The following is a 15,394-nucleotide window of genomic DNA, read 5'->3' as shown; positions in this document are numbered from 1 at the left end:
CAAGCCTGGGAGGCAGGAGAAGTGAAGCGGCCATGGCGTGCTCAGGGTGCTCATGCTCGGAGCAGGGGTGAGCTGGGGTGAAGGGGGGTGCCACAGGGCAGAGCGGGGCAACTGCCACAAGTGGGACGCCTCAGGGTGGAGGGGGGGAGCTGCCACGGGTGGGGCACCTCAGGGTGGGGCCACGGGGGGGAGGGCGCAAGGTGGAAGTTTCGCCTAGGGCGTGAAACATCCTTGCACTGGCCCTGCCCCATGCCCTGCCTGGAGCCAGCCCTGCCCTCCCTGCCCTGCCCTGCCCACAGCCAGCCTCTGTCTCCAGCCAGCCCTGCACCTTCTGCCCTGCCCACACCAGCCGCATCCTCCCTGCCCTGCCTGCAGCCAGCCCCACAGCCAGCCCGACACACCCCCTGCCCTGTCTCCAGCCAGCTCCTGCCGCACCCCCCTGTGGTCCTGTCCAAAGCCAGCCAGCCCCCACACCCCACCAGCCTGCACCAGCCCAGCTCCCCCTGCCCTGTCTCCAGCCAACCCCTGATGCACCCCCCTGCCTGAAGCCAGCCAGCCCCGCACCCCTTGCCCTGCTTGCAGCCAGACCCTACCTCCAGCCAACCCCATGTCCACTAGTGCCCTGCAGTTCCCAGGGCAGTAACCCTGCACATCTGCTTCAATGAGAAGGCAGGGAGCAGCTGGGACCCTGTCATAAACAGATGAGAAAAGTTAATAGAACAGAAGTGCTTCATATCTCTTTGCCTGGAAAGGGTTAACAAGAACAGTGAGCCTGGCTGTCACCTGACCAGAGGACCAATCAGGGGACAGGACACTTTCAAATCTTGAGGGAAGGAAGTTTTTGTGTGTGCTGTTAGTTTTGGTTGTTGTTCACTCTGGGGGCTCAGAGGGAGCAGACGTGCAATCAGGTTTCTCTCCAATCTCTCCAATACAGGCTCTTTTAAGTTGAGAATAGTGAGTACTAGGTAGATAAAGCGAGTTAAGCTTATGGTTGTTTTCTTTATTTGCAATTGTGTATTTGGTTGGAAGGAGTTCAAATTTGTATTTTACTGAAAGGATTTTAATTTGTACTTGTATACTTAGGCTGGGAGAATATTCCCAGTATCTATAGCTGAAAAACCCTCTACCTATTCCATCTTAAATTTACAAGATCATTTTTACTGTTTTTCTCTCTTTAATTAAAAGCTTTTCTTGTTTAAGAACCTAATTGTTTTTTTATTCTGGTGAGATCCCAGGGGACTGGGCCTGGATTCACCAGGGAATTGGTGGGGAGAAAGGAGGTAAGAGGGAGAGAGAGGCTGATTTCTCTCTGTGCCAGGATTACTTTCTCTCAGGAAGAATCTGGGAGAGGAAGAGAGAAGGAGGGGGGAAGGTGCATTTTCCTCTCTGTTTCAGGATTCAAGGGGTTTGAATCACAATGGTCTTCCAGGGTAACCCAGGGAGGGGAAGCCTGGGAGAGGCAATGGTGAAGAAAAGGGTTTACTTTCCTTGTGTTAAGATCCAGAGGGTCTGGGTCTCGGGGGTCCCCGGGCCAGGTTTTGGGGGGACCAGAGTGTACCAGGCACTGTAATTCCTGGTTGGTGACAGCGTTACAGGTTCTAAGCTGGTAATTGAGCTTAGAGGAATTCATGCTGATACCCCATCTTTTTGGACGCTAAGATTCGGAGTGGGGATTATACCATGACAGACCCACACATGTGCACACCCTAGGGTGACCAGACAGCAAGTGTGAAAAATCGGGACAGGGGGTGGGGGGTAATAGGATCCTAGATAAGAAAAAGACCCCAAAATTCAGACTGTCCCTATAAAATCGGGACATCTGGTCACCCTAGCACACCCCCAGGATTCCTGAGTTCCATTGCTGGGTTTCCTATTGGTTCCACTGCTGGTTGTTTTCCTTTTCCTGGGGGACTTTGGGCAAGTTCCTCCCCCCTCTAGGGCTCTGTCCCCAGCAGTCAAATGGGGATTTCATACTTTCCCGCTATTGGAAAGTGCTGGGAGAATCCCCCAGCAAAAGCTGCTCTGACAGTGCTAAGCAGCATCTGACCATTCAAGGGCGGAGCGCACTGCCCAGGAGGAGGAGGAGTGTTTGGCTCTGGGGTTTCACTTCAGCCCAGTCTAGAGAGAGGGGCCCAGCCATGGAGTTTGGCTCAAGAAGACCAAGTCTCCAATTTGTTAAGGGCATTTTGAATTCCAATCCTGTGCTCCTAAGTGCTTGGTGTCAGTTGCAAATTTTAGAAGCATGCTCTCCACTGCATTTTCCAAATCATTCATGAAAATATTGAATAGTACCGGACCGCAGACTGATCCCTGTTGAACCCACTAGGTACACCCTCTCCGTTGGACAGCCAAACCTGGAGAAGGGCTCCTGGAGTCAGGGCTTTCAACCAGCTCTGTACCCACATTACACTGATTGCATCTCGACCGCCTTTCCCTTGTTTGCTTGTGAGAATGTCCTACGGGACTGTGTCAAAAGCCTTAGTAACACCAAGCTAGATCCCATCTACTGTTTACCCACCTCCACTAGGCCTGGAACCCTGCCAAGGAAGGAAAGAGGATTGGTTTGGAATGGTTTGTCCTTGACAAATCCATGCTCACTAGTCCTAAGAACCAAATTATCCTGTAGGTGCTGCTGACAAACTGAGTGTTTAAGAATGTATCCCAGTATCTCTCCAGCTATGGCAGTGAGGCGAGCTAGTCTGTAAGTCTCAGGGGTCTCTTTGTTCCTCTTTTAGAGAAAGGTCCTGTCTTGTTCATGGATGGGAAGATGTTCTTTTTCAGGGATCTCAGATGAGAACTGAGGCACAACACCTGGTTTGTTAAGGCCACAAAAATGGAGGTAGGAACCTCTTCTCTCCTGCTGGCAAAGAACCCCAGGCGCCTAAGAGACAGGGACTCACATCCCTGAATGGGCTTTAAAAAAGGCACTGGTTAAAGATTGGCCCCGACCATTTCTTATTTCCACAGACTAGACATTTTAGCAAACTGTAGAATTCCTTGGTGCTAAGCAGCGTGAAACTCCCCTTTCTCCTTCACAGAGGGCTTTAACGCCCCTTATCTCACTCAGGCTCACAACTGCTCAGAGTTCGAGAACTGTCCCTGTTCCCATTGGACAGATGGGGAGGAGTCTGAGGTCCAGAGAAGGGAAGTGACCTCCGCAAGCGCCTACGCAGGAAGGCGGTGGTGGAGCCAGAAAGAGAAGCCACCGGTCCTGACTCCTGTTCTAACAGACAACAAACCCCACCCCCAGAGAGGCAGAGATAGAGCCCAGGAATCGAGATGGTGGAGAAATTTAATTGAAATCATTTCTGTCAGAAAATCCCATTCAGGCTAATCCAGTTTGTTTCTCGAAATCATAACAAGTGAGATGAAAGTTCTTTGCAAAAATATTGTTTTGCAAAACAAAAGCATCTCCTGTTCATCACGGTGGGTTAAATTGTCTGCTCACACACAAAGAGGAGACACTTGGATCTCAAACATTAGATAAGATACTTCGGTCTGAGCTAAGTCGTTGCTGCTCTTAACAATTTCAAAATAAAAAAATACAAATCAGATAGACTATTTCAGCTATTCTATTATGTGTTAATCTGCTCTGAGTAAACATGATAGGACACCTCATATTATGCCCTACTCCTAGTGACACTCTCCAATGGATCCCCATCCTCCACCCACCGTGAGGTAGGTACGAGCAGATCATTATTATCCCTACTTGAAAGAGGGAGAAGCTAGGGCTGAGAAAGGAGAATTGACTTGTCTTAGGTCACAGAGCCAGTCAGTTGCAGAGTTGGGAATAGGACCCAAGAGCCCTGATTTTCAAACTAACCATTGGATCTTGAATTTCAGACATTGAATGACCTGAATAAAGTGCTCTTAGATGAGCTCCAGAGCAACAACAGTGACAGTAATTATTCAGCAAGTATTTGAGGAGAACTGCAATGTTAGAGAGAATCATGAACTGCTCAGAGACAATTAATGCAGAGAAGCAGCAAAATTCATCAAACATAGAACTGGTTCTGACTTATTTACTTGATCTTAAAAGAGAACAACAAGGATCTGTGTCTCCTCCCTGTCAATAACACCCTGCTCAGCCAATCAGGGTAGAGACTGAGGCTGAAGGTTCTCATCAGAGAGCCCAAAGGATGGCCCGGATCACTGCCTGAGCACTATTTCAGCCCCACATTTTCGGGTGGACCTCCCACAGTGGGAGCTGCAGAGCACTTCCTCACAACACACACACACACCCGTCCTGTTGTTGGGAGGGGAACAGGTAAAAGGACAAAGGAAGCAAGAGAAGAAGGGGAGGGAGGGATGGAGGAAGAGGTGAAACAAAAAGGACAAACCCTGATGTCCCCAGTGATTCTAAGGGACAAAATCCCAGGTGTGGAATAAAATTCTGCCTCCTTAAGCTCGTGTTTTCCATGCCTAGAATTCAACTCTCACCAGATGGATCAGACTGAACAGGTTTCAAACCTCCAGGAGGCTCTTACCTTCTAAACAGGGACGGCTGTTTTCTAGTAAAATCACTACAAGGGAAGGAGAAAACTTGAAAGAGGTTCCTCCTGGCGCTCATGTCCGTGAACCCAAATACTCTCTCAGTCCTCAAAGAGAGATTTGGAGAAGGAGACTTGCTGAAGCAAAGCCATAGGTGTCTCTGACGTTTCCCTGGCCCCTCGACCCTGTCCTGCCTGGCTGATGTCAGCATCTGTCTGTGAGGTCACCACCTCCCCCACCACTTTTGACCAATAGTCTTAGGTCCTGCAAAAGGCCTTTGTGATGTCACTGCCACACCCCTTCCTTGCTGTGCCAATGTCCTGCCCCTGGCCAGGCACTTTGGAGGTTTGAGCTACTCCCTGTGGATCACCCCACTCAAGGAGCGTTCATTCAAGGAAGCAAGCCGGCTAGACAGCAAAACATCAGACGCTGCTCCCAATGCTACACTCAGTTTTTCAGAAATTAGTCGACTTTATGGCCAGAAGAGACCATAAGAGCATCTAATCTGACCCCCTGCATATCACAGGCCTCCTGTTTGACACAATAGCTACTTATGGGGCAAACACATTCCGGAAAGGCATCTAGTCTTCATGAAATGACATCAAGAGATGGAGAAACCATCACTTTCCTTGGTAGCTTGTTCCTGTGGTGAATCATCCTCACTGTTGAATATTTATGCCTTAGTTGTAATATGAATTTGTCTCTTTTCACCTTCCAGCCATTGGGTCTTGTTATGCCTTTCTCTGCTCGATTAAAGAGCCCTTTAATACCCAATCTTTTCTGTCCATTAAGGCACTTCAACACTTCAATGAAGTCACATTTCAATCTTCTTTTAATAAGCTAAACAGGTTGAGCCCTTTCAATACCTCACTAGAAGGCATTTTTTTCCAGCCCTCAGAACATTTGGTGGCTCTTTGCTGCCCCAGCTCCAATTTCACAACATCTTTTTCAAATGAGGACGCCAAAATTGGAGGCTCACTGATCCCGTGTCACCTCCTGTGACGTTATTGACATAATCTGTAACTGCATAGAACATCGTTGTGACCACTGTTGGTGTCAGTTCTGCTTAACCTGCTTGATGGCCCATTAAGGACCATCAGCTATCCAATCAACCCATTGAGAGAAGGCAGATATGCCATATGGGCTTGAGTCCAACCTCTGAGACCCCACGAGGGGTGAGGGTTCCCAAACCCAGGCTTCAGTATGAACACAAATATCTTCACCACAGTTTTTATCCTCTCAGCTTTAGCTCAATGGGGCCAAGTCAGATGACCCAGGCCAGCCCTGCTGCCATCTTTATCCCAGGAGAGATGGACCCTAAGGGTACATCTCCATTGCAATGCAAGCCCAGGTGCAGCACGCTGTGCTTAAAGCCGCACCCTGGAGGTCCCATATTCACCACTCTCATATAATGATGACATGGTTTGTACAAAGTCTGCCTAGTGAGGTGGTATTTCAAAAGTCTTGATCTACTAATATCGTGTTGGATTGTGTATGCTCGCATTGGTTGGGAAGTTATGAAGTTTGCTCTGTGTGCATTACTGAGATATGTTATGAGGTTGGGAAAAGCCCACCACCAGCCTTTCAGGTGTGACAATGGAGGAGCCAGACTCGCTGCTGGCCCATTAAAGGGATCCACACACCCAAGGACTATGCCAGGAACCGTGTACAATGCAGACTTCTCCGAGATAGCACAGTGACAATGGACACTGCCTGACTCACATCATAGCAAAGGTACTTCCTAGCAAGTTGGAAGAAACTATGAAAGGGGGGTAGAAACGTTATGAATTGGACTCTCTCTCCCACAATTCAACACCTGGAAACACATCTGGAGGAGAAACACTGAACTGAGATAAATCAGAAGAGAATAATAATAATGCATTCAAACCAAAATCCCCAAACAGACTAGTACTGGTTTTTCAGCAGAAAATTTTCAGTTTGGGGGATTTTCTTTTTCTCAGTCAGACTTTGCCAAGGGAAGCAGAGAGAAAATATTTGAGTTGCCTCCTTCAGAACAGCTTGGCCTAGACACTAGCTCTGGTTCACTGTTGTGGCCTTGCTCAGGATGGGGGTATTTTAATAATTTGGGGAGGTCCCAGAGTGTTTGGGGGAGATTATGAGTCTGTTACCTTTTGTGATAAAAACTAAGAAATACAGGACTAGAGAATTTTTTTAGAAATGTGGGATTTAGACATTTTATTTAAAGCAATGGGAGGGGGGTCTGAGTTTCTGAAAAGGCTTTTGTTTGTAAGGGCTGGTCTACACTAAGGGGGAAAATCGATCTTAGATACGCAACTTCAGCTACATGAATAACGTAGCTGAAGTCGAAGTATCTAAGATCGAATTACTCACCGTCCTCACGGTGTGGGATCGATGTCCGTGGCTCCCCTTGTTGATTCTACAACTCCGTTCAGGTTGGTGGAGTTACGGAATCAATATAAGCGTGTTCAAGGATCGATATATAGCGTCTAGACAAGACATGATATATCAATCCCCAAGCAATCAATTGCTACCCGCTGATACAGTGGGTAGTGAAGACGTATCCTTAGAAGCAACATTGTTTGATCTCTCGTTGTACCAAAGGGGGAGATGGTTGTCTATTAAAGAAGGTGTGAAGGCCAAATGCACCCGCTAAGGATGAGATTTGAACCCATGCGTGCAGAGCACAATGGATGAGCAGTCTGCCACCTTAACCACTTGGCCACCTCATCTGAGCTGTTAGGAAATGGACAGGAGGAGAAATCTAAGGCCAGCAGAGATAGGGACACTAAGGAGTTTTTAAATACTAAGTGTAAGCAGGGTCTGAATGAGCTCCCCCCCTCACATCTAGTGAGGAGCTGGGGAAAGACTTCAGGAACAGACCGTGTTTGCATAGACACACCTACTTTGCCTAGCTATGCAGCATGATCAGGCCGCTTCCCCAAAATGACCAGTTTGGGTTGATGGTGGTTTACAAATCACTTTAGGATTGAGTGGAATGAAATGTTATTATCCTTCCTGCATGAGTGAAGGGCAGCAGAACATACCTAGTGCGTCCTGATGGACGGGTAGGTGGGTGAGGAATAGCTTTTGTTGCACTGCATAGAAGTGATTGAGAACATGTCCCTAAACCAGTGGTCCCCAAACATTTCACACTGCCCCCTCTTAGCTATGTCTGTGGCCTCTCGGAAGCCATGGGCGAGAACCGGGGCTGGGAGTGGGGCCGTTGCTTGCTGGGGAGAGGGGTGTGGACAGGAGTAAAGGAGTCGATGCCGGGCTGGGAGCCAGAGTCTCAGGCTGAGGATTGGGGAAGACCTGGGACAGAGTGGTGCTGAGTGGTGCTCCCTCCCTGCCTTTTATGGGGGCTGGCTTGGGCCCTGAGGTGCTGCCATGAATCTTCCTCTGTGTCCCCCTAGAATCACACCCCACATTATGGGAACCACTGAACACTACTCGCTAAGCAGGGGCTAGTGATGCCAAAGCCCAGGGAAAGGGAGAACAAGTGCAGGGGCCCCAGTACTTGAACCATGCCCCCCCCTTCTGTCTGTGGCTCTGCCCCCTTCCACACCTTTCACCCATGGCCCCGTCCACTATCACCTCTGTTCCACCCCTTCCCCCACTGGCCCCACCCTATCACTCCTTTACCCCTGCCCCGCTGCGGCCCTGAGACCAGAGAAGCTCTGTGCCCCTGCTGCAGCCCCGGGCCGTAGCAGGGAGTGGTAGCTCCTACAGCCCTGAGGCCACCGTGAGGGAGACGTTTCCAGGGGAACCCAATTTGGCCAGAGCCCCTAGTCATGGGCCCCACTGTCCCCTTAGCAACGCAAGGTTTGGGGAGGCTGAGCCTCCCTGAGCCTCCATTACGTGCCACCCAGGCTACCTCTGCTCAGTGGGTGGCCAGGCTCTCTGTGTTCTCTGCTGTTCGTGCTGGGGAGCCTGGCTGGCCTTAGACGTGGGGCCCCCCCGGCAGCCACCCAGGGCTCCAGAGGGCCAAAGGGCACCGTGTGGCAGTGCAAAGGTGCTCACTGCTCTCCCCTGCCCCAATGCTCCTCCATGGCCCCATAGAGGGTTCGGGGGAGAGAGGAGCAACACTTTGTGCTCCATGCGTCCTGGTCACTTTCCCCACCTGGGCTGTGCTGTGAGGGGCGCATCAGAAGCTGCTGCTCTCTGCCCTCCCCTTACGCAGCCCGGCTGAGGAAAGTGACCTGGATGCAGGGAGCTCGGATGATCTCGCTTCTTGCCCCCCACGCCCCCGCCCCTGCTAAGGAAGGCTGCTGTGTGCAGTCTTTATGGCTGTAATTTTAGTGATGCAGGTTTCTCTATCCTGTTGTTCCAGGGGCCTCGAACTAGATTGCCAGCTGCTTTTCAGCTGCAGTGTGGAGACTGTGTGTGGGGAAAGACAGTGTGTGTGTTGGGGAAGAGTGAGTGTGTTGAGGTAGCTAGGAGCAGATCATTATTATCCCTACTTGAAAGAGGGAGAAGCTAGGGCTGAGAAAGGAGAATTGACTTGTCTTAGGTCACACAGCCAGTCAGAAGCATTGTTGGGAACAGGACCCAAGAGCCCTGATTTTCAAACTAACCATCGGATCTTGAATTTCAGACAATGAATGATCTAAATCAAGTGCTCTTAGATGAGCTCCAGACCAACAACAGTGCACAGTAATTATTCAGCAAGTATTTGAGGAGAACTGCAAAGTTAGAGAGAATCATCAACTGCTCAAGACCATTAATGCAGTGAAGCAGCAAAATTCATCAAACATAGAACTGGTTCTGACTTATTTACTTGGTCTTAAAAGAGAACAAGGACCTGAGTCTCCTCCCTGTCAATAACCCCCTGCTCAGCCAATCAAGGAAGAGACAGGACAGGAAGCTGAGGGTTCTCACCAGGGAGCCCAAAGGATGGCCCACGTCACTGGTGGGGATCACTGCCCGAGCACTATTTCAGCCCCACATTTTTGGGTGGACCTCCCACAGTGTGTGCTGCCGAGCACTCCCCCGCAACACACACACACACCCCTCCTGTTGTTGGGAGGGGAACAGGAGAAAGGACAAAAGAAGCAAGAGAAGAAGAGAAAGGAGGGAGAGAGGGGTGGAGGAAAAGGTGAAACAAAAAGGACAAACTCCAATGTCCCCAGTGATTCTAAGGGACAAAAACCCAAGCGTGCAAAAAATTCTGCCTCCTTAAGCTCATATTTTCCATGCTAGAATTCAACTGTCACCGGATGGATCAGACTGAACAGGTTTCAAACTTCGAGGAGGCTCTTACCTTCTAAACAGGGACGGCTGTTTTCTAGTAAAATCACTACAAGGGAAGGAGAAAACTCGAAAGAGGTTCCTCCTGGCGCTCAGGTCCGTGAACCCGAATACTCTCTCAGTCCTCAAAGAGAGACCTGGAGAAGGAGACTTGCTGAAGCAAAGCCACAGGGGTCTCTGAGGTTTCCCTGGTCCCTTACCCCTGTCCTGCCTGGCTCATGTCAGCATCTCTCTGTGAGGTCATCACCTCCCCACCACCTATGACCAATAGTCTGAGGTCCTGCAAAAGGCCTTAGTGATGTCACCGCCACACCCCTCCCTTGCTCTGCTAATGTCCTTCCCCTGGCCAGGAACTTTGGAGGTTTGAGCTACTCCCTGTGGATCATCCCACTCAAGGAGCATTCGTTCTAGGCAGCAAACCAGCTAGACAGGAAAGCATCAGACGCTGCTGTCAATGCTACACTCAGTTTTTCAGAAATTAGTCAACTTTATGGCCAGAAGAGACCATTAGAGCATCTAATCATATAATCATAGAATATCAGGGTTGGAAGGGACCTCAGGAGGTCATCTAGTCCAATCCACTGCTCAAAGCAGGACCAATCCCCAACTAAATCATACCAACCAGGGCTTTGTCAAACCTGACCGTAAAAAGCTCTGAGGAAGGAGATTCCATCACCTCGCTAGGGAACCCATTCCAGTGCTTCACCACCCTCCTAGTGAAAAAGTTTTTTCCTAATATCCAACATAAACCTCCCACATTGCAACTTGAGACCATTGAGATCATTACTCCTTGTTCTGTCATCAGGTACCACTGAGAACAGTCTAGATCCATCCTTTTTGGAACCCCCTTTCAGGTACTTGAAAGCAGCTTTCAAATCCCCCCTCAGTCTTCTTTTCTGCAGTCTATACAAGCCCAGTTCCCTCATCCTTTCCTCATAAGTCATGTGCTCCAGCCTCCTAATCATTTTTGCTACCCTCTGCTGGACTCTTTCCTATTTGTCCACATCCTTCTTGTAGTGTGGGGCCCAAAACTGGACACAGTACTCCAGATGAGGCTTCACCAGTGTCGAATAGAGGGGAATGATCACATCCCTCGATCTGCTGGCAATGCCCCTACTTACACAGCCCAAAATGCAGTTAGCCTTCTTGGCAACGAGGGCACACTCTTGACTCGTAGCCAGCTTCTCGTCTACTGTAACCCCTAGGTCCTTTTCTGCAGAACTGCTACCTAGCCATTTGGTCCTTAGTCTGTAGCAGTGAATGGGATTCTTCCGTCCTTAGTGCAGGACTCTGCACTTGTCCTCGTTGAACCTCATCAGGTTTCTTTTGCCCCAGTCCTCTAATTTGTCTAGGTACCTCTGTATCCTATCCCTACCCTCCAGCGTATCTACCACTCCTCCCAGTTTAGTGTCATCTGCAAACTTGCTGAGAGTGCAGTCCACGCCATCCTCCAGATCATCAATGAAGATATTGAACAAAACCGGCCCCAAGACCGACCCTTGGGGCACTCTGCTTGAAACAGGCTGCCAACTAGACATGGAGTCGTTAATCACTACCCGTTGAGCCTGACGATCTAGCCAGCTTTCTATCCACCTTATAGTCCATTCATCCAGCCCATACTTCTTTAACTTGCTGGCAAGAATACTGTGGGAGCCCGTATCAAAAGCTTTGCTAAAGTCAAGGAATAAACACATCCACTGCCTTCCCCTCATCCAGAGAGCCAGTTATCTCCTCATCGAAGGCAATTAGGTTAGTCAGCTATGACTTGCCCTTGGTGAATCCATGCTGATTGTTCCTGATCACTTTCCTCTCCTCTAAGTGCTTCAGAATTGATTCCTTGAGGACTTGCTCCATGATTTTTCCAGGGACTGAGGTGAGGCTGACTGATCTGTAGTTCCCCGGATCCTCCTTCTTCCCTTTTTAAAGATGGGCACCACAGTAGCCTTTTTCCAGCCATCCGGGACCTCCCCCGATCACCATGAGTTTTCAAAGATAATGGTCAGTGGCCCTGCAATCACATCCGCCAACTCCTTTAGCACCCTCAGATGCAGCGCATCCAGCCCCATGGACATGTGCTTGTGTCCAGTTTTTCTAAATAGTCCCAAACCATTTCTTTCTCCACAGAGGGCTGGTCACCTTCTCCCCATACTGTGCTGCCCAGTGCAGCAGTCTGGGAGCTGACCTTATTTGTGAAGGCAGGGGCAAAAAAAGCATTGAGTACATTAGCTTTTTCCACGTCCTCTGTCACTAGGTTGCCTTCCTCATTCAGTAAGGAGCCCACACTTTCCTTGACTATCTTCATGTTACTAACATACCTGAAGAAACCCTTCTTGTTACTCTTAACATCTCTTGCTAGCTGCAACTCCAAGTGAGATTTGACCTTCCTGATTTCACTCCTGCATGCCTCAGCAATATTTTTATACTCCTTCCTGGTCATTTGTCCAATCTTCCACTTCTCGGAAGCTTCTTTTTTGTGTTTAAGATCAGCAAGTATTTCACTGTTAAGCCAAGCTGGTCGCCTGCCATATTTACTATTCTTTCTACACATCAGGATGTTTTTTCCTGCAACCTCAATAAGGATTCTTTAATCCTTTAGAGGATTAGAACTGATTTCTGTGGAGGCACATGTTTGCTAGGTTTGTATGCATTTGCACAGGAAAATAGTAAGTGTTTGCATTCATTTCAGGGATCCCTATTCAGTGGAACTCCTGAACATAACAGAAATGCAATTTTTTTATTTGAAGGAAGAGGCTTGTAAGGGGGTACTTGGATTTGAACCAAGGATGACTTGATTTGCAGTTAAACACTCTGCTACTGAGCTATACCCCCATGACTGCTGTAGTGGTAAGTCAGTGATCTTAAAGATTTCGAAGGACAGGCCCTGCCTCAGAAATCTCCTGTTCTCTTCCCAGACCACTGTGCTTTTAAAAATGGGGTTTGATTAAACTTATAGATACATGTAGACACCACAGCTTGCACATCCACCCACATTGCTTCCCCCAGTGACATACCTACCACTTCTCGGGGAGATGGATTAACTACACGGACAGGGCAGCTCCCTCCCCTCTGCTTAGAGCATCTTCATTCTTTATGAATAGATAGGAAAGAACCTCCTGAATGGACAGTAACCAATTTATCAAATATTGCTGGGTCTGCATTTAATATAGGTAACTGGTCATACTAGGCTGGATTAGTAGGAGCATTGCCAACAGATCGAGGGAAGTGATTATTCCCCTCTATTCGGCACTGGTGAGGCCACATCTGGAGCATTGCGTCCAGTTTTCGCCCTCCCACTACAGAAACAAACTGGAGAGAGTCTAGGGGAGGGCAACAAAAATGATTAGGGGGCAGGGGACTTATGAGGAGAGGCTGAGGGCAGGGCCACCCAGAGGGGGGGCAAGTGGGGCAATTTACCCCAGGCCCTGAAGGGATCCCATGAGAATATAGTATTCTAGAGTATTGCAACTTTTTTTTATGGAAGGGGCCCCCAAATTTGTTTTGCCTCAGGCCCCCTGAATTCTCTGGGCGGCCCTGCCCACTCCACTCCCTTGACTCATTCTCCTCTCTCTGAGGCCCCACCTGTGCTCTGCTCTCACTCCCATTTGGCCAATTCCCACTCCTGCTCTTTCTCTTTGGCTGAGGCCTGCTGGTCCACCTTTTGCTCGCTCCTCTCCTCCCCGAAGGCCTCCTTGTGCCTCTCCAGCCCCTACCCCAAGGTCTGCCTGCTGCCCCCACCTCTCTGCCCTTCCCCTGAGACTCACCCTGCTCAAACCTCTCTGCCCCCTCCCCTAAGACCAGCCCTGCCCAGCACTCATACCTTTCTATCCCCTCCCCTAAGACCAGCCCTGCCCACCACCCACACCTCTTTCCCCCGCCCATGAGATTGGCCCTGCCCACCACTTGCACCTCTCTGCCCGTCCCCTGAGACCCGTCCTGTCCACCTCTTTCCTCAGTCATCTCTTGTTATTCCTTGAAACATCAAGGATGGAATAAAAAGCTGAGTTTACTCCAGGGTGAGGAAGGAAAGGAACCACCAACCCCCTGGCAAAGCTCAGTGCCCCAGAGAAAACCTGCCCCCTGCTATTGCAATCACTGATGTGCTGGGGATATGATGGTAAATGAACTGTCTGAATGATCAAGGCAGGAAATGGACAACAATCTACAGGAACATCATTGACCACAAACACACTCTCCTCATGCTCCAGCCAGAAGGGAAATGAGCAGGAATTCTTGCTGTTCAGCCATGGACACACTTACACAATGGCACAGCAGTGTGTGTGTTGTGGAAGCTGAGGGTCTGAGGAAACAACTGGAATTGATCACTCAGTGAGAACAGAGCTAGAGTGTAGTGAGAGCCATGTCTCAAGCAAGTAGTTGTGGCCGAGTGGTTAAGGTGATGGACCAGAAATCCATTGGGGTCTCCCTGCGCAGGTTCAAATCCTGCCAACTATGGAGGAAATTGTGGTCCTTTAGTTTCAACAGAGCTGGGTCTTGTCTCTCTCTCAAGCCATGTCTACACTATTGGGTAATGTGGCTTTAAAGTGTTTCAGTTAAACAGCTGTTGCATGTCCACACTATGCCCCTTGTGTCATGAGAGCACATCCAGGCTAGACTCTTGGATGGCCACAGAGAGCAGTGCACTGTGGGTAGCTGCGCAACTGGCTGCAGGTGCTTTGGGAAGGGTTTGCAATGTCCCATGGGCTGGTACAGCATCACATGATGCAGGTTTCTGTATCCCATGGTTCCATGGGAATCCTACTAGATTGCCAGCTGCTTTTCAACTGCAATGTGCCTGGTGGGGTAGACAGTGTTTGAGTGAGTGTGTGGGCACACTGTCTCTAAGTTCAGACAGCTGCTGCAAGCAACCAGTCCTGGGGGAGGGGGACAGCCCCAACATCAGCCCCTGCTTCCCTCACAATATGGAGTGTCTCCCATATAAGAAGAGAATAATAAGACTGGGACTTTTCAGCTTGGAGGAAAGATGACTAAGGGGAAATATGATAGAGGTCTATAAAATCATGACCGGTGTGGAGAAAGTAAATAAGGAAGTGTTACTTATTCTTTCTCATAACACAAGAACTAGGGGTCACCAAATGAAATTAATAGGCAGCATGTTTAAAACAAACAAAAGGAAGTATTTTTTCACACAACGCACAGTCAACCTGCGGAACTCCTTGCCAGAGGATGTTGTGAAGGTCAAGACGATAACAGAGCTCAAAAAAAGTTCTAAATCAATTAATGGAGGACATGCTCTGAGCCAGGATGGGCAGGACAAGTGTCCCTAGTCTCTGTTTGCTAGGAGCATCTGTGGTGACCTCACAGAGAGATGCTGACATCAGCCAGGCAGGACACGGGAGAGGGGCCAGGGAAACGTCAGAGACCCCTATGGCTTTGCTTCAGCAAGTCTCCTTCTCCAGGTCTCTCTTTGAGGACTGAGAGAGTATTCGGGTTCACGGTGGTGAGCGACAGGAGGTACCTCTTTCGAGTTTTCTTCTTCCCTTGTAGTGATTTTACTAGAAAACAGCCATCCCTGTTTAGAAGGTAAGATGCTCCTGGAGGTTTGAAACCTGTTCAATCTGATCCATCTGGTGACAGGTCACTTCCCTTCTCTGTACCTCAGGCTCCTCCCCATCTGTCCAATGGGAACAGGGACAATTCTCAAGCTCTGGGCAGT

The 15,394-nt window shown here is 49.3% G+C and overlaps 2 protein-coding genes and 2 non-coding genes across 11 annotated transcripts in view; 2 read left to right on the top strand and 2 right to left on the bottom strand.

Annotated features, from left to right (window-relative positions):
* Nucleotides 1–15,394, top strand: part of LOC127036060 (zinc finger protein 250-like) — a 153,996-nt gene that overhangs the window by 35,338 nt on the left and 103,264 nt on the right. The gene's annotated exons all lie outside the window — the stretch shown is intronic.
* The window catches only part of LOC127036058 (zinc finger protein OZF-like), a 167,822-nt gene that overhangs the window by 97,230 nt on the left and 55,198 nt on the right, over nt 1–15,394 (bottom strand). The window lies entirely within an intron of this gene.
* Nucleotides 12,478–12,549, bottom strand: TRNAC-GCA (transfer RNA cysteine (anticodon GCA)). The gene has a single exon. It is a non-coding gene; the product is annotated as a tRNA-Cys (tRNA).
* TRNAS-AGA (transfer RNA serine (anticodon AGA)) lies at nt 14,091–14,172 on the top strand. Its single transcript has one exon. It is a non-coding gene; the product is annotated as a tRNA-Ser (tRNA).

Source organism: Gopherus flavomarginatus, chromosome 17 (assembly GCF_025201925.1).
Source record: "Gopherus flavomarginatus isolate rGopFla2 chromosome 17, rGopFla2.mat.asm, whole genome shotgun sequence".
NCBI classification, from domain to species: Eukaryota; Metazoa; Chordata; order Testudines; family Testudinidae; genus Gopherus; species Gopherus flavomarginatus.
The sequence above is the reverse complement of the archived record's forward strand: the minus strand, read 5'-3'. Positions and strand labels throughout refer to the sequence as shown.